Raw genomic sequence first — 25,026 nt, 5'->3', positions numbered from 1 at the left:
TCCTTGAAATACTTCAACTTCTGGTTTCACAACTCTGTAACGGCAGTGTCCTCTCTTGCAGCAATGCTAGGTAATGCTAGGCTGATGTGAACACTGCCACCTATATTTAGCTCCGTAATATGAGTGGCACGAGTGGCAATATGATGATCAACTGATGATCACGTGCTCCAGCACATGAGCGCCTCAGATAAGCGTTGTCCCCTCCAATCCTCCTCTTTGATCCATTTAATGCCCAGAGGCTTAGACAACATTAGAAGCTTCTAGTTCAGAAAAAAAATATTACTAATGTGACTGAGAGGCACTAACGCTTGCTTTTTTGAAGACTAGCTCCACATTGCCTTCTTCTATGGACGAGTCCTCTTTGGTGTCAATATCTGTATTACGAGACTTTAAACCAGCTCAGATCGCTGAGAAGGAGTAATTGTTGGGAAGTGGGGTCACAGACGAGTAGGAAAAATCTTTGTAGGAGATGGAAACAAGCAAGCTCAACGGGGCTTTTGCATAAAGTTTCCCAAACTCAGAGCTAATTCTGACCAAGCGGAACTCTTATTTCTGAAGGAACTATCTTAGAAAAAAAACTCAAAATGTGTCTTTTTTTTCAACTGTTCACTCTTTACAATCCAGTATGAGGCTTTTGTTAATTAACTGGGGGGGGTGGGTGGGAAGTGGTATTTCAATATATCATTTAAATGAAAAAGCTCTCATCTGAGGCCAAAAGCTTAAGAAGAATGCAGTTTGCAAGCTCACTTACTACTATGAATATATATTTCTCCTGTTATTCTCGGTTATTGTTTCAGCTCTGATGGGACTAACCCTAGCTGAACACTAGCCAGGTTGCTGTATTGGGACCTCAAGGATAGACACGTGAGTTTCATCTTCTCTTGGTCTACTGGTCTTTGTCCCATCCTTGGCACCTCTGACACACTTCTTAGATAAAATATGGATATCTGTTATCTCTTCACAAAGATGGGGCTAAAAGGCCCCTAGGCTGTCCTAGGCTGTCTTAAGCTTCCAGACACTGCAGTGATTTAAACATACTGAATTCCTTAAATCTAGCCTGCAGCATGCTGGATTTGTATGTTACTCTTCAGTGATACAGGACAGATGAAAGTTAACAGATGCCCAAGATGTATATGGGTTTCTAAATACAATTATCCTCTACTTCAGTTAGCACAGGAAGGATACAGAACTAGACAAAATAATAAACACATGCCTCTGTTTCCTTCCCCCAATTTTTTTTTTGATATGTCAGAATCTTTTTGTCTTTTCTATCTGAACTGTGTGTGATTTGGGGTGGTAGTTGTTCTTTGGATCCTTTTTTGAATATTCTTGAATCTCTCTCTCTCTCTCCCCTTTTTACACAGCAATTTTTCTTCTTCCTTGGCTAATCCTACTTTGAGAGAAGCATTACCTTCTCTCCTGCAAAAAGTCCTCAGGTTTGAAATCACTTTTAGTTAAAGGGTTGCAAAATGACATCTAATTCCTTTGTTCTGCCTCAGGGAGAAATTCCACTGCTGTGAGCTCCAGCTTCCTGAAAAGAAGTCAGACAAAACTTACCCTGGCAAGCTTGAGCTATTGCGTTGCCCCATTTAGTTTCATTTGAATGAGATTTCCTCAGGTTAATGACTTTCCATTATTAGAGCTGTGTTATCATCCCATGGAATTTCAGCCAAATATGGCAGTAGAAAGACAGTAGTGAAGGCACAAAGCGCTACATTCACACTGGAGTTTGAAATCTCACATAGGAGCTCCTAATTTAAATTAGAATTCATAAGCTCCACATCAACCATCTCCTCTAGTTTGCCATAGTTACTCTTAATTCATTCTGGGCTTTTTAAAAGCCCAATCTTTACCACAGCAACAAAACAACAAGGCCATTACCATACCTATCTATTGCTAAACACGAACTCAGTTATACAGACATACTGCAGTCTAATTAAACCTGTGGGTGCCAGGCCCCGGTGCTGATCAGGGATGACACTGAGCTCACTAGCCCAGTACACGATGGGATGACTCAGCCCAGGCCAAATACTTAGCTAATGGTAAGTGCAGTTTGCGTTTGTTTGATCTTTAATAAAGTGTTTCAGATCATTTTTCAATCACACAATACAACAAGGCCATTCTAAGCAAAACCAGGTACTTCTTGAAAGATGAGATTCTGCAAAGCTTGAAAGGAGATTAATTACTTTTGCTTTAGGAGAGGAAGAATACAGCTACAGTAAACTAGTTATGGCTGGGAGGGAGAGGTCAAAGGAGTAAAAGAGATAAAGCACTCTTTTTAAATGATATTTTCCTGCAAAGTCAACAATGCATTTGTATATCATGGTTCTAATATAAACAGCAAGGAAGGGACATAATCCAGAGTACTAGTGACTTTTAAAGGATGTGACACCATTAAGTGAATTACAGGTTTAGTGGTGATGACATTTATTACTCTGGATTTGTAAAATGACAAAAGTTACTCCAATTATTAATACCATAGTACGGTTTTGTGCAGAAATCATCATGTGAAATACTGCAAAAACCTCAGTCCAGAAGGGCTAAATCTGCCTTCAAAAGCCAAACAGCTGGGACAGTTTTCAAATAGCTCTGTTGATAGCCTTGTGAAAAAATTGCTGGAGACAATGATGGATGTTTGTCATTGTACCTGTTGCAAATTATCTTACTGCAACACCTTGAGACCCCAGTTGAGATCACAGCACTGAGCTGAAATGACAATAAAAAACAGCTATGGCCTCAAAAACGTGCAGTTCAAATAGAAAATAGCCTGCAAGGAGAAAGGGAGTCACTTAGTGATGTGTGGTAATGAATTCCAACTGTACTTCTCCTCTGAAAAGCTACATTCCCTCATTTCTGCTAAACTGAAAAAAAAACCCCATGTTTTGTGATGTTTCTTCTTTTGAATATTCTTACAAGGTTCGTTTTTACAGGTCTTGCTTAAGTGTAGCTTTTCAGTATTCATGAAAAATAAATTATTATTATTATTACTATTATTGTTGTTGTTATTATTATTATTATTGTTATTTCTGGAATGCGCATATTTTTCTTCTCTTTTTCATGCTATAAAGAAAGCCCGATAGAATAAAAGAAAGTGCAATACTTTGGGGGAGAGATGAAGAAGGGGCCTATTTTACAAATGGCAAATATTTTAAATATTATATTTTAAATACAACGAGGAAAAATGCTATGTAAAAGTTCACTTTTACCCAGAAGCTGTATAAAAATAGATACATAAAGCAGAATAATGCATATTTTAGAGCTCTGTCAATAACAAAATTAAAACCACAACAATTACATCTATTTGTAGAGAATAAATAACGGATGCCAGTCTCTTTTACACTTCAGGATATTTTAATTTGAAATTGGCTTTGAAATCCATAAAAAAGGCAGAACCAGAAAGGATATACTAACCATCTCCTCACTGTAGTATAAAAGGCTTACTGCAGGGCTGTAATAGGATAATCCATTTTTTTGTGGGGAAGGAAAAAAGGTGGTAAAGTGGACCTACTTTTGAGTAGTAACCAAACCTATCATTTACAAGCCTGTCTGTGTGTATGTGGAGGGAGTATTTCATGTCATATATATCACATCAATTAAAACTGTTAAATCAATGAAAAAATAAAGCATTTCTCCACTTTTTCAACTATAGCATGTAAAGTCTTAAGTGCATACTGGAAACACATCTTATTTGCTTGTTTGCTTCAGCAGATGTGGTGGAGATAAGAAAAATAAAGCAGAAAGATTGAAGACATCTATGCTACCCTCCCAAGGTCTCCTCTACTGCTCTCATTAACTGCTCTGCTAAACTGGCTAAAAATGTTTTAGGAGCTTAATGGAAATGACTTTGCATAATTGTTCTTCTTCTCTAAACTTCCTCTTACTTGAAGTCTAAATAATTTGGAGTGAGAGGAGATCAGAGGCAAGTCATAGGTTAGGGATTATGAGATTATCGGGGCATCCGTGGGAGGGCATAATCCTCAACAGGACCCTGCAGGGAAGATTTCTCTCTTGCCGCTCTCTGTGACCACACTGAATCCCTTTGGGCTCTCTCCCCTGACTGAGCTCAGGCATTTCTGTAGGTCCCACGAGATGGCTGATTTCTGTTGCAGGGCCCCAGCACGGTGCGTCCACCTGACTAATAAATCACAGCAATAAACAAACTACATGGGGAACAATATGAACAAAAGCAGGAAGTCCTGCTTTTTGTGTGTGTGTGTGCGCAATGGCTATGCCTGTAATGTCAGATTAATTTACGTGCTTTTGGACATGACAAAGTCTCATTACATTATCTATTCCTATTTTGTGCAGATTATAATCTGCACAATTTGTGGAGAAATTAAATACTATCGGCTTAGCTTTACTTTACATATAGCTGCTTGACTGATTAAACTCATAACATTTACCAACCACAGACTATCAGCAATAAAGCAAAACTGGCGAGTCATAGTTCAAAATACCATGTTTTCAAATTCAAATATGGGACACGAAAACCAGAGGGCGTGGAAAGAACGCTTTCTTATTACAGGCTCTGTTCTTTGCCTCTGCACTGGCTGGTTTTTCCACAGCTCAGCAATACAAACCTGCCCTAAATGGACCCTGCGAATGGCCCTCCCTGACAAGAGGAAGGGTACCAGGCAGGACAGGGCTGAAACGCAATCAGGGTGGCTGTGATGAGACTGGGTGGTTCAGGAAGAAACACAGAGCTGCTTGCCTGACCTTCAGCCCAGTCGTGGTATATCTGGTACAAAGATCCATTAATTTGAAACAAGCGTGCTTGGATGCATAATCAGCCCTAATGTGGAAATGTAGAGGTCCCCGGGATGCTTACCACTCTAACTTAAAAAGAAATTACAAATTATTTGGAATTCTGAAGCAGAAGATTAAGGCCCTTGGCAACACGCACTGGGAACAAGCTATGATGTGTCCCATCTCGACTGCTAACGGCACTATGTATTATCTTGGATCATGCAATACAGCAGAACCAGATGGGATGCGTCACCATAAGTGCACAGCAAAAAGCAAACAAAGGGGCTTGGAAAAGGGGGAGAAAATATGCAGGATCTGACCAGCATCCGTGGTTCTGCTTTCTTGCAAAACCATCAGATGTTGAAATACAAAAGAGAAAAAAAAAGATAGTTACATCTTTACTGTAGAAAGAGTTCAGGCAGCCCACAACTATGTAGATGTATCAAAATCATCCAAGCTTCAGAATACATATTCCTTTCACCAGTGACCCATGTCTGGAGAGATTACATTACCCAAGGTTCTAGCCTTATCATTATTATTATCTCTTTATTGCTTATGCATGAGAAAAGAAAACATTTTGTTCCTGTTGCAATTTTATTTACCCCAAGGCCTCACTGTGCAGAATGCACTGCAGTCCCCATCCAGCACTGACAGACTTGCAAAGGGTCAAATCCTCCAGAAATTCTTGGGGAAACAAAACACATTGCCTGCTGTTCTTCTCTTTGCTTTTTAGTCACATACCGCCTCTTTTGGTCCCTATTTTTTCTCTCCTGTTGTTGTCCCAGGCTTGTGCCCTGCCTTCATAAAGCTGTTACACTTTCATGTCCGTATGTCCTAATACCTTTATCAGCAGCAAACAGAATTTTGCAAGACTCATTCAAACTGTGATAGAAACAATATTAGTTGTCATGCAGGAGTTTAGGGAATTTTCTGCATCAGAGCCAATCTTTGTGGGAGAAGAAGGGAGAATGTTCCTAAATTTTTTGCCATGAATAATTCAATACTTTTACTCCATTTTCTCTTAACTGCCACATTGTGTTTAGCTTTGTTGTTCAGATTAACCGTATAAAAATAAACCAATTCTCAGTGGATTAATGAAATCAACACACTGAATGAAACATACAGACCCTGATGTGGTTTGTTTTTAAGATGGTGGAAGGTTTTCCGATAGCTTCTGCTGGCTTCTGTTCCGTGCAACATCAGACATTAAAATGCAGGTGGACTGTAAACTCTTTAAGACAGAAATACCCTCCTTCTATGTGACTAATACAAACCGACCGTGACCCTCAGTCTTCATTTGGCTCCTGTTCCAAAACAGACCATATGAGTAAGGAGAGGCCTGGACACACAGCCAGTCACAGGATTAGTAACTTAGTCAGAAAACCCTTCAAAGCAAAGGAAGTCTTGCAAAGGCTAAGGATGCAATACCACATGGTATTGTAATTTATTTATTTTTTTAAGACTAAAACTCTTCAAGCAGGATGTGTAGATTGCCCATCAGCACTGAGAAGGGAAGTTTTCTGCAGTGTTGCCTCTATTACCAGCACAGGTGAAGTTGAGGTGTGTGGGTGAACCTACTTACTCTGTTATGTCTCGTGTATATAGGAAAACTGACCAGGTATAAAGAGTAAATGGATTCATTTTCTTCTTACACCTGTGACTATTCCATCCATCCACTTAGAACAGCACCTCCTTTCAGTCAGGGCTTTAGTACACAACAACAGCAGAAGCTGTACTGCAGATCAGTTCCAGATATTTTCATCAGTGCCATCTGGCCACTAGTGAAAAAAACTTTTCTACCATACTCTTGTCTACATTACGCTCAGGATGAACAGAGCTTTTCTCTTCCACTATACATGGTAGAAAATGCTGACCAGCTGAACAGTTCTAGTTCCTACACAGTTTGATTAATCTGAGAGTATTTGCTTTGGGAATTGAGACCCTTGCTTTTTGCATTTGGAAATAATTCTTGAATTTGGGATAGAGCCATCTGTTTCCATATAACGTCATTCTCTTTATGGGGACCAACAAACTATTTCTGCTTGATTTCCACAGGTCAGCTCTGAATTTACACAGGTGATGAGAAGGAATGCATTATTATGCATAAATGTCTGTACCTACAAGTCTTCATTACAGAGTACAAACCAGCTGAAAGGTGATATTGTTTCCATTTGAAAAAATTACTAATGATTACTCAAAGTGCAGTGATTTCTGAGGAAGTGATCATCTGACTACATTCTAGAAAGCATCTCTGAACAGTATCTCCAACTACTGTCTGTTTTGAATCACATTTTGGAATAAAATCATCGGATAGACTGCAGTGAGAGTACTCCAGAATACTTGGGGTCCTGTATAGGCAGCATATGTATAATGATTTACCAGGTAAATTGTTAGCATACAATCATTTCTCTGTCATATAAGAAGGTTAAGTGGCCAAACTAATCCAGTTAGTCTAAGGACCTGTTTTCTGTGATACTGGGCCAGAGACTGGTTATTCACAGAACAGCTGGGATGGAGAGTTCCCATCTTCTGCACTTCCCCTCTTTGGGTGCCGTACCTGATCTATGTCCAGCTGTACTTCAAAAGATGCCTACAGTTTAGGCATATGAGAGATACACATCTGATGACAGGATGGGGACAGGACACATGACTCTTGAGAGAGTATGTGACCCACCCTGCACAAATTATTTGGCATTACTAACCTAAAGGACTGTAATTGGTCATTTTTCCAAGCAACTACAGCTTTTTTTCTAATCATATCACAATGTTTCCCAGTTGGATCAGTTTCCAAGCTTGCGACACCCTGTGGCCTTGCCCCCATCTTAGACCACACCTATCCAATTGTACTCAGTATCTTATTCTTATTTTTATCCCGTTGGAGAAAAAGTCCTGATGTGTACTCAGATTTGTACTGATGGAGTACCTGCCTATGCTTTTGCTTGGTAGAAAGTTTGATCCTTAAAACTGAGTTATAAATGCAGAGGAATAACGACGGATGAAATCCATCACTGAAATGGATCCCCTTTATAAATATAATCTTCAATATTAGAAACAAAAGTGCACTTGGAAAGGAAAATGAAAAACATACTCAACTGATAGAGAAACATAATGAGATAGGCAAGTGGAGTTAAAAAAAAAAATCTTATCGCCTCTTTCTTTTCTTCAGATAAGAGCAATTTGGGTTGCTCTGACACCAAGAGCATAGTTATATTCTTAATGATAATATCATGACGAAGTATGGGTAGGCAAATATATCTGCAGTCTATAGCCTCAAGATAAATCACTCCAAGTAAAAGCAGGACTAAGAAAACCAGGATTGTACTGTAACAAAGAACTCCATGAGAAGCTTGGTTTTGCTATTCTAGACCTCGCCTTTGCACTGATTCATAAGATCTGTTACTACAAATGTGTTATGGTAGTAAGACATAAAATATCATTGGTCAATTGACTTTTGGAGGCGTTTCTGCAACTAAATATATCCATCTACAAAAAGACAGGCACCTGGCCTGGTCAGTGGAGGGAGACAGGCACTTCTAAAAGATAGGCACTGTCCCCTAGGTTAGGTGTCCAGCAGAGGCAGTTAAGACAATAAAAAACCCTCTGATGTTTTTTAAGGGCTACTGACCATCAGAAGTTTGATTGTTCATCACCACAGAAGACTAAGCTCTTTGACTGGTAGTGATATAGGAGAGAAATTGTATAGAAGACAACTAGAGGGAACTGGAAACCAGGATGTAGCAAAGCAAGCTACGGTCAGTGCCGGGGTACAAGGCCGTAGGGCTGAAGGCTGCAAAGACAGAAGGAGGCATACCAGGAACTCTCAGTCAGACAGGCACGGGGTGGGCTCCTTTCTGTTGGCCTACCCCCTGCTGACTCTGCTGCATTAGAGAAAGGAAAATATTTCATTCCAGAGATTTTCATCAGTCTGTTGATAGCTCCCAATTTAACCCACAAATCAGGGAAAGTGAAGCATCCAAAGCATCCTCAGCCCTACGCTTTCGGTTAGGAACAGACTCCTCCCACAATTCCTAGCATGAAACTAGGCAAAGATATTGCTTCGTATTGTCCCTTTTTAAAGTAAAATCCAGGCAACTGATCTTAATCAAGACACCTTACTCTTACTGTAACATAAGGAAGCAAAACCACGGGACATCTGTAACAAACTATACAAAATTGTTTGCATAATTGTAGCTCTGATAAAAATGGATCCACCTTACCGAATACATATTTCAGAGTGTTCCCGATGCTTTTCTTCTAACGGATGTTTTTCTCAGACCTCTACTCTAGTTGAAGCCTTACTAAATTAGTCAACCTCCTTGACTTGACTAAAAACATTTGTACATCCTAATTTTAAACACCTTTAATTTTTTTTTCTTCTTACATGGGGAACCCCTCCTTCAGCCATAATCAAACTCACTTGCTTCAGCCAGGCTGATGGTGAGTGTGCAAAGCAAAGCTGTTCCAGCCTTCACGTGGGCCCAGTAAGAAACCTGGGTCTCCTCTCCATAGGCCCTTCCAAGCCAGTGCTAGGTCCTGCCACTCAACATAACATCATTTTTTCCTTTAGGAGCTTTTTGAAACCACTTTGCAAAATATCTTTTTTTCAAGGCTGCTGTTCAAAATAAAAACAAAGTGAAAAGAACTGCTCAAAAGTTAATGTAAGCCATATTTTTGCTGAGACTGGCCATTTCCTCAGAAGTGGAGTCCTGCAATTTCCTCAAGCTTCAACCCTCCTTCCTCTGGGGTTAGAGTCTCCCCTGTGGAAAAATCCATCGTTAGGCTGAATTTCACCATCAGGTGAAATTTGGTCAAATTTGATTCTCTAAATCCAATCCCCAAGGAAATAATTTACAAGTGAGTGAAAAAGCGCAGATAGAGATGAGCCCAAATTGCTAAAAAAGTAATTTCATCCCATATATGCAATCCCCTTTTCTTTGTATCCCAGTTCATATGGATCTATACTCTTATACCCTTGCAGAGTTAAAGTCCTGCTGCCAGTGCAGCTCATGAGCACTCCTGCAAGGCTCACCTCTAACACAACCGTTCCCAGGGAGGTGGTAGCACAAATGCCTGGGAGAGGATGGCTTTAGCCTGTTCTCCACAACATGCTAGGGTTGATCCTTCCCTGTACCCAACTCCCCTTTCTTTCTCTTGGCTGCTAGGCTGATAATTCCTGCATACTAGCTTTAAAGCTAAATGTTCAGTATAGTTGGAGGGGAAAAAAATGAGCTTGTCTGTATCAGAGGGAAAGAAAGAATATAAATTGAGTCTTATCAGCCGTACAAAAAAAAAGAAAAGAAAAAAAAGCTAGAAATTAACAACAGTCCCCCCCGCAAACTAACAGCTGAGTGGGCTTCAAGCTGACCCAGTCAGACTCCTTGCTCTATCAATAAATTGCATTATCTCTGCCTTGATTACTTCCACTACAGAGGGTATGTGCAAGGTTATCAAGACCCAAGTGACTTAATAAGATCACAAAGAGATACAGCTGATAATTGTTTTCTGACAGGTTTATGTCCACAACCGATGCATCTTTTAAGGGTTTGATATTTTTGCAGACAAGTCTAAGGAGAAACATATGCTGTGCCGTATCGCATGTGGAGTCTAGGGTGGTGTGGGGGAGAGGCGGAGGAGGAGGTGGCGTTGATTCGAAGCAAGGAAACCCCTTCTTGTCACTCAGCCTTGAGAGCTTCTTAGTGCCTTGTTAAATACACTGATAAATGCATATCTCAGCGAAGCTCCAGGAGGACTACTTCATGTTAGGAGATTTTATTTTACAGATTGCCCTCTAAACAAGAGAAATCTGATTTCGGAACCTACACAAAAGGCTCGCTGTGCTTTGTGGGTGTATTGATCTGGCAGCACTACAGCAGCTGTGAGCTCAAATGTCGGTGCTGCCGGCATAATCAGAAACATGCTACATGCAGGATGCAGCAAGCTTCAAGAGCTTAACAAGCCAGATAGGGGGCCTGTCAATTCCTTTCAGGGCTAACAGCAGGGTAAAGAAGCGGTATATATGGGGAACTATCAAAGCTATTGCAACAAAAAAGGGATGAGGAAATGACTAAAGAAAATTAAAAACCACAAGAAAATCACTGAAAGATACAAACTACTGGCTTATTCACCTATCGTACAGATATGTTAGCTTGACAGTACTCACACAAATCCAATATGCAGCCCAATTACAGCCTGAAAACCAAAACCCTCGTTTCAAAAAGTCTGGGTGATATCATTGTACTGTGTTTACCTTTCTCATATTTTCCAGCAGTCATGAAAGCCCTCCTGTGTTGAGCAAAGCTTTTTATGGTAGGAAAGAATCTGCTTTGTTATTCTTAATGTTTTTCAAGCATCTTTCATCATAATAGAACATCATACTTTTGGCTTGTGGATACGCTTATATATTATTTTTATCTTGATTTCAGTACATACACGTTTTCTCCTAATGGCTTTCTGGTAAACGCATGAGCCGACTTTCCACAGTTCGCATCTTGATACAATACTTGTACCTGACATTTGCTGAAATGATGGGTTTTGTTCAGGCAATAACACAGTGCACAAAAGAAAGGTAATACTGGTGGTTTATAGCACGTGGACTTGGCTCTGAGGTTAGTAAGTCAGTCATTAACATATGGTCTGCTCTCGCAAATGCTCACACACAGAGCGCCTTCAGGCGTGCGAGGAAGCACAATGAACCGGGAGCACTTCCTCCGCATGACTTTGCAGAATGCCTCTCGGTTTTCCTTTTCCAGAGACATACCATGGAGACAGAGCCTGAAAACCTGTCTGTTCTGGTCAGAGTTAACGCTGCTGGAATGATGAAGTGTGCTTTTGTTTGCTCCCTACGCTTGTTATTTGTGAATCATGTAAAAAGTACAGTAATCTCAGTTCTGCTTTCTCTTCTAGTATGGGAGTTTTCTAAGTGTTCAGTGAGCATGCTTTGTTAGGTAGCTACCCTCACTACACTTTCATAATGCTCAGAATCAATCAGGCTTTTAAAATAGCTTTTGTTTGTCTTTCTTTCGTGTAGTTAAATGTAGAAACTACTTTCATAATTTTAAATTAATGAAAAGGAAGGTTCAGAGGAGAATTAAATTTAAACAGAGAGTGGGAGCAAGTGTCCCTGACCACCGTGGTAACATCCGGAAACCAACAATTATCTCTCTTGGTAGTTGTGCAATTACTACAGAAAGTACCTACCAGTGAAAATCCTCAGTAATGCATCACTCTTCTCTGATGGCTGGGTCATAGAAAGTATCCATTAACAGGAACACGGGATCTTACTCATCCAGGAGCACCAAGGTGAATCAGACCTAACTATGTACCAGAAATACATCATTCCACTATCTTTGCTTTGGTAATTAAGAATTTAGAAATGTAGATGTATTAAGCAATTTAGAAAGCTAGATATATTCACCACACAGCTAAATAAACCATTCACATATTCATGGAATAGCCTACCTTCACGCTGGAAGATAGATATGAGTCATTTTAAAAAGTATTTTCAAGCCTTAAGTGTCAAAATTGTGGCTGTCAGCCACAGAGCTCTTTTGAGCTAACAGAGCCTTGCCAGTAAGCTGCAGAGCCCACAAAGCCAAGTCACTAAACCTTTCTGTTCTCTAGTTATTCAGCTGGCCACTGAAAATATGGCCAGTAATAAAGACACATTCTTTAATGGGTAAGGCATGGGTAAGGCAGAGGGCACCAGAGCTCCCGGAGTCCTTGGTCGGGAACCACCATATTTAGAACTAATTCAGACAGCCCTGAACACGCCAAGTGTGCCTTCGCTTTGCTTCGTTTCCACCTCAGAAGTTAGATATAACAATATCACTTCTTCCAACCAAGAGCTAGAGACGGGTGGCAAAGCCATGGGATTTCTTCACACCTTTGGTATCAGAGAACTCACAACCTAGGGCAGGTCGGGTCTTCCTCCAAAGAGGAACCTGTATGCCTTCATCAACTCAGTATGGAAGTCAGGCGCGTGCTTCAGGAGGACTGCTTCATGAGACACCAAAAATGCAGGTGAACTTGATCTCATTCCAAGTTCTACTTTACTTCTGCTAATGGAAAGGTAGCATTAGCTGCAGAAAAAAACCCGTTCTTGTTTTACATGGTCTCAGTCATGCCCATACTACATGTAGATTTTGGTCAGAGACATTGGATGCAACCTTTCTTACTGCAAAAGTATATGGAACACCAGTTCAGAGTCAGGCGTGGTTGGGCTGCTGATGGGCGGATAAACTACTCCGCAGTCTCTCCTCTCTCATGAGACTGGAGTACAAGTAGCACGAGGCAGAGCTAATGGAGGGATGGCTCCAGCCCTCTCTCTTCCACTTCCCTCTGATAAGCCTGAACCAATGCAATTGTAATAGCTACCTATTTACTTAACACGCTGTTTCATCTGTCTCTTCTCCCTTTGTATTTCTCTCACTGCCTTTCAGCTCTCATTACATGTTGAAATCACTAGGTCACTGAGAGAAGGACTGATATTTATTTTGTGTTTATAACATCTAGTACTGTGAGGTGTTAAATGGATCTGTAGGCACTTTCAAAAAACAAGCAAGTAATATAATGCCTTTTGAGCAATTACTGCGGCAGTGTTAATACGTATTTGCCCCATTGAAAAAAATGATGCTTATGGAGCAAACGCGATTCACTCTGTAACGTGAATGGTGGTAAATCAAAGTAAGAGGAGATGAATATTTCAACTTGGCTAATCTTAGTGACTCAAAACAACTTAAGTCTGCTCAGCTTTCAGTACAATTGCTGGAAATTATTCATGTTGCTTTCTACTTTTTCTCCAGATTTCTTTTACTACTGAAATACCATTGATCCCAGTGCAGCCTGTAACAATGAAGGCTCAGTTGCACTGTACTGACACAGAGACCTCTTGTTCTGATTAGGGATTAAAACATATAACAACCTGATTAACCTTAATAACAGCAGATCTTTATGTGTTAGAAGTGCTATAAAGATCTGACCTAGATCTGGAGCTTGGCTCTACTATTTAGAAAGCAGTGGGTAAGCCATTTTAAATCTTGAAATCATGGAGATCATTCAAGTCATTGAGAAATGCAATGCCTTTGTCCTAGATAATAAAAGAATTAGGATTGGGGTTTTTTTCAGTTTGATACTATCAGAAAAAAGTTGCATTTGGGACAATGGGACAATTTTCCAGTGTAAACTGGGAAAATTCACAGGCTGGTCCAATTTGTGGGGCCTAACTTCACATCTGTGAAGACAGCTGTAGCAAGAGACTGTCTTTAGGTTCCAATACAGGTTTGACACCCATATTGCCTGATACTTCAAGCAACTAGATCTAAAACATCACATGAGAAAGCACCATGACTGGATTCATTTATGGCAGTGACTACGAAGATCTAAAGAGAGTAAAAAAGATCGATGAACAAACTTCTCTATTTCGCTGTGACTATTCCAAGATATACAAATGTGGAAGCAGTGAAAAGGATTTATCCAATAACTTTTTAACTGATACCTTTAGCACATATGTTGAATAGAATAAAGCGACTGTCCACTAAACCTGCTCTAAATCTTGTTCTGCAGTGATCTGTACAACCCTACTCTAAAAGTATGGTCTGTAGTCATCACCCTTTCAAATGACAGCCATTCACCGAGAGAGGGCAAATGCAGGATATTGCTTTCTTTCTGCTTTATTCCTTCCCTAGACTAGGCAAAGCACTTCTAAAAGGAAAAAGTAAAAAATATTTATTTGATTCACGAGGATTTAAATGTTTTTCCAGGAGAAGAGTTTGCAATTGCTATTCTCTATTTGCAGAAAGGGGACTGTCATTCAGGGGTTGCCCGTGATTTCAATGGAAACTCCAACAGTAACCAGGAAATAAAAGACTTCCAGGGAAAACACTGATATTCTGGGCTAGCCAGTTCCCCTGCAGACCTTGTGTTAGTTTTATATCTGCTTGTTGTTATCTAGGCTTTTTTGGTTCAGATCTCAGCATCTGTTATGTCCCTGCACAAGCACACATTAAACTCTTCCTCCTACAATATTTTAAGTAACAACTCTCGCCTTCCAGAGCTTTCTCAACACTGCAGCTCAAATACGTACAAAATATCAGACAAAGCTGAAGATTGTGCTCTTAAGCCTTTGACGGTTTTTATCAAGGCCTTCCAGGTCAGCACAATTCAGAGCTTCTTTTTCTTTGCCAAATTTAGGACCTGGTCACAATGGCTTATAACCAATTATGACCCATCAGTTAGGTCAGACCATTTAGGTAGTGGCAGTTGATATGAATGGAATTAATCTATGTTCTGCCCCTTGGGTGTTATCCCTGAAGACTTCAGTGAGAACTTGACAGACACATTAGTTAACAGTGCAGTCGAGGCTTCTTAATATCATTTTGGCATATTAATTAATGAACCATGTAAATCACGTTCAATATAGTGATGAGGTAGCCTCCAATCAAATCAGTACGGAGGTCAAGGAAGAAAGGTGAATAAGCTCCAGGGTTTTGTAGCCTTTGGCTGTATATGCTTTCTCTTCTCCTTTGACATACCTGACTAGTTCATACAGCCAGCACTAGCAGGGCCGCCTCTGTCAGCATGGAAATAGTATGAATCTCTCTTCACCTCAGACAACAGCTAAGAACGACAACCAGGAACAACCTGCAGAAGTAACATTATCAGAAACCACATTTTTCTTCTTTCCAGATAGCAAAGGATTCATTGTGTGTCTGACCACTTGGGCTTGGAGGGGATCTGACAAGAAGAAAGCTTTTGCTTTGTGCTATTTGCTCAGCCTAGGGCTGACAACCTAAAAAATCGTGGAGTTGGACGCATTGTACTCTTCAGTCACACACACACACACACACACAAATTCAATAAGCACATCCATCTCAGAGGGGAATAGCATCCTCACGTATTGCAGAGGACCCAAAGCGAGCAGATCTACCAGGGCGTGCCACTAGTGAGCAACAGGCTCCCTCCCCCAGGCTAAAAGACAGAAACTAAAAAATAAAGCCATAGGAGAGGGAAAAAAAAAAAAAAGAAAAATTAAGAAGTACAGACTGTGAATTATCAGACAAATTACAACAAAGGCTGCTAGGGTATCACAAGTCCAGCACAAGAAACCATGCGGAGCTCTGAAGGGGTCACCTGGTTGACGGGAGCTTGGAGAAGGGTCTGTCCTCCACCCCACTGCCGCAGGAGGGGTGCAAGGGGAAGGCAGGACCACTGCAAGGCAGGCTGCTAGCTCCCAAAAAGCCTCCTGCCCGAGAGGCTGTCTGCACCCTGGCTCTCCTTTACAATGCCAAATTTCTGCTGGTGAGAACAGACTGAAGCCAAAAAGAGGACTCTACAGCAGTATGCGAAGTGGGAGTGCCTTCACCGGTCCCAGGCAAAGGTAAGCCATAGTGGATAGAAGCAGGCATGTAGGCTGTTGTTGTGTCAATATTTGTTTGCCCTGAATGCATCATCTTATAAATATTTTCCTGGAGTCTGGCTGTTACTGAGTTCTGTCTGGGCACCTTCAGAGCACCCAAGTGCAGCTGCCGAGCGTGACTCACGGCTGCCGACGTGATCCCCGTCAGCACCAGGAAACTGCAGCGCAGGCCACGGGAGGGAGGATCACATCGCTGCATCCCGTGTCAGCGATGTCCCCAGCAAGGCCATAAACCCCAGGGAGCTCAGGGCGTACCCGAGATATCATTAGCTACGACAGCCTATATGTAATGAAAGCTTGACTCTTTAGTCTCAAGCCATTCACAGGGCTATTTGACCAGCATAAAAAAATCTCCACTTTTTTGCTTTTTTTTCTCCTTGCTGTTTTTTTTTTTGGGGGGGGGGGGGGGGGGGGGGAGCAGAGGTGGTTGAATAACTGGACTGGTAGCAAAAACAGTGGGTTCTTATGCTGTCTTTGCTAACTTGTTGTGTGACTGACAGCATGTCATTTCACTTTTTTGTCTCAGTTCTCTACTAGTATATAAGGATAACAATAGTCCAAGTGGTTTTGAGAGACTAAATTCACTAATGTCCTAAGCCAAAGCCCATTGAAGTCAATGGAAAAGCTCTCAATTACCTTGAAGGGCTTCAGGCCAGACCTTGCTTATTCAGCATTATAAGAAGCATTTGAAAACCCTTTAAACAGTGCCATATGTGTGCAAAGGTATTGGTTATTACAGGACTGAGGAACAAACTTTTCAACTGATACAAGCACACATGAATAATACCTTTTCACAGTCTCATTTTCCGCAATCTTTGCTCCTTCTGAAAAAAACACCATATAATACAAATAACATCAATACTCACAATTGTCTTCAATACTCTATCAGACCAAGTATTTTATTCTGTTAACCACAGATTCCTTTTATATTTGCAAAAAATGCAGATCTGGACAGATCTGAAGGCAATGCAGTCATGTACAATAGCTGTCATTCTTTAGCAATTTATGGTCAGTCTTTGTAAACCTTTGTGACAGGCTTCAGTTGATTGACAACTTGTGGGCCAGAGCCCCACAAACAGGTTTTAAAGCTCCAAGACAGACCTAATTTTCTCTAGTAAGATTAGATGCCGCAGTTCAAGACTGCCCTATGAATAAAAAGCCATCATTTATAATGGTCTATCTACTGTTACGCTCTACAGAGACTGACAAACTTTACTGAAGCTCTGGACTGAGGTCAATAATCTCTTAGATCTGTTGAGAGCCTTTATGGTCACAAGGATCAATCTGATGTCAAGGTCAAGGTCTTTACTGCATCCGGGTAATTTGGTACAGAAGCTGAGCAACAAACTGATGACAGACAGAAAGCACCAGTACTGGCAGGGATGATGGTGTTTAACCCTATTCTGTTCAGGCAAGAGCAGGAAAAACCAACAGACTAGGCAGTTCACGTTGAATAAAACACAGAGAAGGGACAAAGGTGCCATTTTGAAAGCACTTGGAAATGACTAGTGTCAAAATCCTGGGCTATGTGATACTTCTTAAATTAAATCATTTTTGGAGAAAAAAAAGTACACTAAACTCATTTAGAGACAATTAAATTATTCACTTAAGTTACAGACCACAATGAAAAAAATTAAGTCAAGTGTTTCAGTGTTTTCTGAAAAAAGGTGTCTTGTTTCTTCAGTATGCAATAACTTTGTGGCAAACTTTACCTCATTGTTATTAGAAATCTTCAAAATCTACTTTAAAAGATTTTAAAATATCAGAACAAAGCACTTTCTGTTGAAGTGAAACGTATTATTCAGAACAGCTTGCTTGTCCCTCTGCATTTTCAAAATTATCAACAAATTAGAAAACAAAACAAAACCCATCGTTCATCCAGTCCTAATAAAATAATTGCTTAACACTGTTGTGCTCCAGGGTTTGGAGTCCCCAGCAGTTACAGAGTATAAAAAGAGAGAAAGTGGGAAAGATAAGGTTGCAGGGGAACTCTAACCCAATAACCCAGACATTTTGCAGGCAGTAAATGCTGAAGTATTATCATCGTAATTGACATCACAAATGCTCCAAGCTAAATATATTGATTGCCAAGGTCAGCATTTTAGGCAGCAACAGCAGACGTCCTCATCCATTAGCCCTGAAATATTTATTTCAGTCAGGAAAATAGAAGCCAGAAAAAGGAAAATACTTGAGCAATAAAATGATCTTTCTCTATCTTTGTCTTCCAGACATGGGAACAGACGTGCTGGTCAGAGTATGTCAGCACTCACAGGATTGCTGAAGACTCACATGGATTTCCCATTCCTCAGGCTATTCAACATGCAGTTGTGTTCAAAATGGCTAAAAAAGACCACTTCAAATGTTGAAACCAGAAAACAGAACGAGGGCATAGCTTTGGCTTTATCTGCTGGACAGAGCAGGATATATCTCAAAACTGCAAGTTTTCTTGTTAATACCATTAGAGAAAGTACAAAGAAAGTGCTTTGTAAATGAAACCTGGTAAGTGCCAAATGCTTAATTATACAGCAAACACCAACCATTAAGAAAGTCTCCCAAGGCTAGAAACTTTCTTTAAAATTGCTTTCTCAGTGATTATTGCCTCAGCTTTTTAAGCTGTATCATTTAAAATGAAAGACAACATGATTAAACACAATGAACTACATTTTATAAACCTGGACAGAAGTGAAAATTTTTCCCAAACACTTAAACAATTCACAGCATGTATTTTTTCAAGACAGAAATAATTGTCCGTGCCTTCTTTGGCTGTGTGACTAAATGTTGTTCAATGCTAACTCATATCAGTGGGTGAAACCACATTGTAAAAAGATGCTTTATGAGGATGACTATAATCATTTTCTAAATCCATATCTAGAAGGCAAAGGTAAGCATGATTCTCAGAATAGCTGACTCTCCAGGGGTATGATCATTTTTTTTCTTTAATAACATGCCTTGTTCCCTGCTAGAGATACTTAACTTTGTTCTTTTTTCCTGTCACACAGCAAATTTTCAGGAGGAATGTAGCAAGGCCAGAATGGAGCCTCAACAAACCAATCGCTATATGCATATGGGTTTAGTGGCCAAAGGCAGGTGGACAAAGTACACTATGTGCATTTGAACGAATAGCTGGCATCTGCATGAATAAAGCCATGCAGCAAGAGCTGCAGCAGTCATAACTACAGCAAGCAGCGCACAACTGAAAAGTGATGGTTATATCCCAGGAAACTCAAAACACATAACAAAATACAGCATAGCTGGAAGCGAAATTGCTGCCTGTCGATTTGAGGGTATGGTAAGAAAAGGTAGCACGTTAAGTGGTTATATAAAGTAACACTGAGCTTGACTTATTTTTGGTCCCAGTGTTTATGTCTGTGAACTATCTGCTGGGACCAGAACAATATACACATTGCTTGTTTTCTTTTTACTCTAATCCAGTCACAAAATTAGCCCTGCTTCAACATGCTTGTGTACCGTTGCATTACAGCTTGGAAACTTTCATTGTAAAGGGAGCAGAGTTGCTGCCCACAACTCGGGCAGCAGCAGAGAGAGGAAATTTTTGCCAAGAACATCAGGAAAAAGCACCATGGGAACCATTAGATTTACGCAGAGGAAAAACACATTGTTAATGCGAATGACCAATGCAATAAAACACTGAAACATACTCCTTTATCAGTTTATTCCCTTGGGAAAGTGGAGGAGTGAAGCCACTCACTTAGACTTGCATGAGCAGTTCAAGGGCTCCCAATCTATCTGAATCTGTCCTAAGAACTTACTTATTTAGAGAGAAGGAGGGAGGGAGGGAGAAGTAGAGGAGACATTACTAAATCCTCTTTTTTCAGAGGACGTCAAGCTTCAACATAATGGTGGACACAGAATAAACTGAAGATGCTGTCTACAAGGACGAGCACAGGCAGCTCAGTGTCTGCTCTGCCTCTGCTCCAAAGCAGCCAGGTGCAAGGCAGGAGTGGCCTGTGCAGTCCCAATGCCTACACATACAGCCAGCTTAGAGCAGGGGCGGAAAAACCACACAGCCGCGCTCATTCATGTGCCAAGGTCCAGTTGCAGCTGGTAGCAAGGTGCAATGCCCGGTGCAGAGGTGGGGCTACAGCAGGAGAGAGAAGGGAAGCTCTGCCTTCAGGGAGAGTTACAGCACCTTGGCCTGGGCGGTGAGCATAACCACCAGACTGAGACAGCTTTATTTCGTCCTTCCTCAGGGCTACAGCTCACCTGCTGACCCTGGAGACCAGCGCCCACATTGCCAGAACCTGATCTAAAGAGGAGGGAAATTAATGGGACCTTTAATTTCAACAGTCTTTAGGACAGGTTTTTCCATAGAAAAGGTGTTTTCCTCTGGTCCTTAGTATCCACAGTCTATCCGCTGGTTCTCAGCAGTGACACAACCACCGACTGCTCTGGCTAAAAACTAACCTCACCCATGGAATAGTGGTGATTTTTCAAAAGTGATTTTTCAGAAGGAATTTGAAAATAAAGAGTGACAGATCAATAATTAAAGCAGGACGGCTACCTTACAACACTCATCCCTAACATGAGCAAACAAAAAGGAGTAAAAGAAAACTGGCCAACTGCTATAGCTGGCCTACATGTTAAATCCAAAAGAGAAGCCTCTCAATACATAATGCTACAGTGATTTGTATTATTATGTAATCTCTATTAGGTATTGATTTCCAACGCAACTGGCAGGACTCAGTACAAAGGCATCAGGACTGCCGCTTGTACGTAGAGTCAGCAGTTCCTGTCAGCTTCCCTTCTTTCCAATGCTCTTAGATGAGATAAAGCTATCCGAAGTTATTTTTTCCACTTTTATACGGTCTATCATGGGCCAAATAATCCTGTGAAAATCATCCAATCTGCTCTCACACTAGTTTTACAGCGGACACTCAGCTGACTTCGCTTATACTTTCCAAATGTATGTCTTCATAAAGGGGAGCAAAACTTCATCCACTGTACAGAAATGCAGATTACCAACAGACAGAAACTACCTGCCCCCTTTTACTAATTTATCTGTCAAACATCAGGTTTAGCAGTTCAGCTCAGGTGGAAAAAAATCTTACAAGACAATTCACAAGTTCTTCTTTGTCTTCAGAAAAACTTTAAGAGAATTTTTAACCACTTTCCATTTCTCAGAGATTCGGTCTAGATAAACAACAGAACCATCAGCGGTATTTGCAAGTGAGACAAGTAACAAATGATTAAACATTTAATGCCTTTAAACTGGAGCGATTTCCTTGGAGAGGAGAAAACATTCACTTCCCTGGAGCAATTGGCTTAAACAGAAAGCTCAACTTACCAATATTATACATTTTTTCTACCTCTAAACTGATGGCAAGGTAACTAGAATTAGTGCAACCCATAACCTAATTTCATCAGGTACGTATTAAACCAACCTTTCAAGGACAGAAATATAAAAATTGATTAATTTTGTGCACATCACAGCAGGCTGAAAATCCCAGAAATCTTGTCTCTACTATCCACCAGAGTCCTGGCTGGCTGAAGGCTCACAGAGGCTTATGGCTGTTTTGCCCTCTTACTCTCATGTCCTGCTCTAAACCAAATGTTATCCAACAACGTAAAACTCTTCAGTACATAAAAAAAAAGGAAAAAAATACTTGAAGCAGAGTGAATGACAAATATTGGAACTGAATTAAATTAAAATCTAACACGCAGTCTACGTAGCTACAGGCTGGTCTGCTCCTGGGGTGGACTGGGAAGAACAAACATCCTTTGAGAAAGACTCCCGTGGAGATTCAAGGACACTTGAGGAATACGCAAGTACTCGAGGAAGGACCTGCACAGAAAGCACTCCTAGTAACCACAGATTTAGCTCTTTAGACATACAAATAAGAGAACAAAATATTCTAGGCTGGGCTCCTGCCTGCTAAAAGAGACATATTTTGTGTCTGTTCTTGCACAGAGCTCCATTTTTATGTTAGCACCTGTGTATAATGCACGACCTCTGTAAATATTAGGAAATGTCTGGGTCTTCTTGACAGTCATTATGGACATTGACCTCTCATTTCTGGTTTTGAAAAATGCTAAGCACATATTGAAAAAATAACACGTATAACTTGGGAAATAAAACAACATTTTTTCAGACATACATACCACAAACATACCATAACTGCAAATCCAAACACGTTTACACCAGTTACTATATAGATATGGATACCAATTCCTAAACTCTCATTCCCTAGACCAGACTCTGTTGAGGCTAAAGAGGCTACATTAATATACGGGGAAAGTTTAACCCAAATCTTTTAAAGGACCAGCTCATGCTGTGACAGCACCTAAAGAGCAATCTAATCATAACCATGCTGTTATTAATGGAAAACAGACAGCCCTTTCCTGCCATCAAACATGAAAAACCACTGTGGATGCAGCATGAGCAGTTCTCTCCCCTTGTGCAAAAGTGTCATCTGTCAGCCAGATCTAGGAGCAACTGAACACCGAGTGCTCTGGTCTAGTACCACTTTCACAGATAGAACAGGAATTGAAAAAAACCCCAAATAAACAGAAAAGGTACTTGAAGTGTCAGAAGACAATTCATGTCTAGCCATAGGAATTTCTCTGCTGACCCCCTCGGACCAACCTAAATAATTTCTTTCCACAAGTATAATGTCACTGCACATCAAACACATACTCCGGTGGCAGGAGCTAGGCCAATTCTTTCCACATTGCCCTTTTGCATCAATCCCATTAGCTTTGCAGTACATCAGGTCTCTAGCGCAGGAGATGAGTATTTGTGCGCTACCATGCGCCTTTGTCCACCCTCCCCAACAAACCGGGATCTCATGGTCTCTGGGAGTATTTATGTCTGCTAATCCATTCTAGATTGCCTCTCTTTTGTTTTACACCTAAATATGATACTTCCGTGGAAACTGGATTAGTAGGAAAACACCTTTTGTAAAGGAATTCAATAATCCCAGTCTTTATTCCTTAGAAAATGAGAAAGCCACAAAGACATAGATTATATTCTGTTAGGGGGTCTATGGTGCAATATACATCTATAAATTCATGTTTCCTTGTGTCAAATTGATAAAAAATAGCAATTAATATTTTGTTAGGTACTGCACTATAGATACTTGTGCAGAAATAGTGTGAAATTGTGATCTGTCCCCACACAAAATTGTCACAGCTTGTGTGACACACTGGGAAGATATTTTATTATCAACAACATAAGCTACACTACCTGACCCAGAATCTATCCGACTAAGTGGAATGATTCCCTATGATTTATTTGGCCCTTAGGTTGGACTTCAAACCAGCTAACTAGCAGTCAAATAACTACACTGTTATTTTTGAAGACTCTACTATCTTAAATTGATATTGCAAAAAAACCCCGAAACATACCAAAATAGCTAGCAGTCAATACAGTATGTTAATCCCATGCTGGCAAAACGAATCAGCTCCAGTGTAACCAGGTGAGGTTAAAACATCTTCATATGAGAGGGTGGTAACTTCTTATCCATTACAATATAAATACAGATACACATCTGGTCACAACGCTTTATGTAGCCTTTGTAGTAGCACCAGTAGTCAGTGCTGGTCATTCTGCTATTCTTCCAAATAAAATCCTTTTCTTTTTATTTCCATTTTCCTTCTGCAGACGAGATTCTGGAACATGGGCTTCCCCTGCTCTGAAGAGTGCCGCTGGCAAACTCTGTCCCCTCTCCAGGTTTGCTTCTGAACACCCACGATTCAAGTTACAACAAACTGCACCTACAAATTCACCAGGATCCTCAGAGTTCCAGGAATCTCATCAGCAAGAAGACAGAGGAAATATTTTAAGAAACTGGAGAAGAAAAGCAAAGCGATCTGCAGAGAAAGCAGTGCTCAGGGCTAGCTGTGAAAAGGGTCCCAAGCGTTGTGATAATGAATAGCACAACACCTAGCACTCAGGTGCCTGGCCCCAGGAGCAGCAGCCTCCGTCTTGAGTCAGATGTTTGCTGTTTGACACAACACGAGGAACATGAGGTACCTGGGAACGTGACTCAGCTGTGAAGATTGTGTTAGCAGTTTTTAATTAGATTTTCTTTTTCAAAACAACTTCTCTGCATGCTGGTGCAAGGAAAAGATAAAGCTGCCTTTTTTCTAACAGACTGAAAGCATATCTCTCCTGGAAAGGCATGAAATTCAGTATTTCTGAACATCACAAATGAGCTAGATTTTTATACTAATTAAGTGGGAAGCCCTCAGCACAAGATTATAGCACCAGTCTTGTTCTTCTCTGGTGTCGCCCACTCGATTGCAGGGTTAGAAGAGGAGCTCGCAGACCCAGGTCATTCGCGACGTGGTAGCACCACACACCCCTCCGTGCTCGGAGGCGTCAGCCGTTGCCGTGCTTGTGGCAACTTACTATCTGTCAGAGCTAGAAGCCAGTAACTAACAACTGAAAGCCAGCGAATAAAGCTTTGCAGGGCTCTTTATTGCTGTGCTGAATGAGATGGCTGGCACGGCCTCTCCGCCACAGGGCAAAATGAGAGAGGATATTGCTGGAGGTCAGGGTCATTGTGGAGATTTGAAGATCATACAGTTCATGAAGCTATGAAAGAGCCACAAGTCATCTCCAAGTCTGAAGCATGCTGACTTGCTTTGAGTTAAGGACTACTTAAATAAATACTATTATCAGGAAGTCATTTTTTTAATTGATTTTAAGTTTCTTTGAGAGAAAAAAAATGTATTTGCAAACAGATGGTAATGAACTCCATTTGAAGCAACAGCTTAATTGAGTCCTTCAGATTTTGACCTCCTAACTCATATGGGCTAGTCACTCTGCAGCAGAAGTGCTGTGCCTGAAGGCTCCTGCGGTCCAGAGCAGTAAGGTGATTTGAAGCAAATCCTCTTCCTGGCCC

The 25,026-nt window shown here is 40.7% G+C and overlaps 1 long non-coding RNA gene across 1 annotated transcript; it reads left to right on the top strand.

The window, feature by feature from the left end:
* Nucleotides 1-12,082: 12,082 nt before the first annotated feature.
* LOC142404901 (uncharacterized) lies at nucleotides 12,083-24,772 on the top strand. Its single transcript, XR_012773993.1, has 3 exons — nucleotides 12,083-12,765; nucleotides 18,388-18,658; nucleotides 23,781-24,772. It is a non-coding gene; the product is annotated as an uncharacterized LOC142404901 (long non-coding RNA).
* Nucleotides 24,773-25,026: the final 254 nt, after the last annotated feature.

The sequence above is a fragment of the Mycteria americana genome, chromosome 1 (genome assembly GCF_035582795.1).
Source record: "Mycteria americana isolate JAX WOST 10 ecotype Jacksonville Zoo and Gardens chromosome 1, USCA_MyAme_1.0, whole genome shotgun sequence".
Classification (NCBI taxonomy): Eukaryota; Metazoa; Chordata; class Aves; order Ciconiiformes; family Ciconiidae; genus Mycteria; species Mycteria americana.
This window is presented reverse-complemented; position numbering and strand designations above follow the sequence as displayed.